This window comes from Sinocyclocheilus grahami, unplaced genomic scaffold (assembly GCF_001515645.1).
Source record: "Sinocyclocheilus grahami isolate Dianchi unplaced genomic scaffold, SAMN03320097.WGS_v1.1 scaffold16741.1, whole genome shotgun sequence".
NCBI classification, from domain to species: domain Eukaryota; kingdom Metazoa; phylum Chordata; class Actinopteri; order Cypriniformes; family Cyprinidae; genus Sinocyclocheilus; species Sinocyclocheilus grahami.
In genome coordinates this window covers 1-957 of record NW_015516252.1, presented here as the reverse complement: position 1 = coordinate 957, position 957 = coordinate 1, and positions in this window count along the sequence as shown.

The following is a 957-nucleotide window of genomic DNA, read 5'->3' as shown; positions in this document are numbered from 1 at the left end:
TGTATTTCTGTGATGCGCAGCTGTATTTTCAGCATCATTCCTCCAGTCTTCAGTGTCACATGATCTTCAGAAATCAGTATAATATGCTGATCTGCTGCTCAACAAACATTTCTGATTATTATCAATGTTGAACACAGTTGTGCTGCACAATATTTTTGTGGAAACCATTATAAATATACTTTTCAGTCTTTAACGAATAGAAAGCCCAAAAGAACAGCATTTATTTGAACACTCAGAAAAAAAGGTACAATAGCTGTCACTGGGATGGTACCTTTTCAAAATGTACTTTTTGTACCTTATTTACTCCTAAAAGATGCATATTATTACATTAAATGTTCATATTCATATCTAAAGAGTACATTTTAGTACCTTTTGTAAGTGACAGCTTTTGTACCTTTTTTTCTGAGAGTGAAACAGAATCTTTTGTAACATTATAAATGCCTATATTTTGATTAATTTAATGAAACCTTGCTGAATAAAGCTATTCAAATTTTTGTAACAGTAGTGTATAACATTTGAATGTTTTGAAGCTACTGTGTGATTGATTGGACTACACAAATCTCCAAACTACATGCTTTATATCTACTGTCCACTTGATGGCAACAAAGAGTTATTTTACAAGCAGAAAACACCATCATTTAAGCATGAGCATTTCTAAATCCATTCCAAATTCAGCCGTGCCTAAGCCAGATCCACATTTATACACCAAATATAGCTAGATCTTGAGCGAGAATACAGAGCACACGAAACAATGAAGCTTTGAAACTGAGATTGACATGAAAGAAGGAGGGAGGGATTTAACGATGTTAGATTGAGTGAGAGATAGAAAGCCACATAGAGAGACAGCATGAAGAGCAGAGAGAATTGAGACGGACAGAAAAGCAGAAGCATGTCTAGGATGTCAGCTATGCTGGAGCCTGCACAGCCTCAGCGCTGCTTTTCTAGACAGTTTAATAA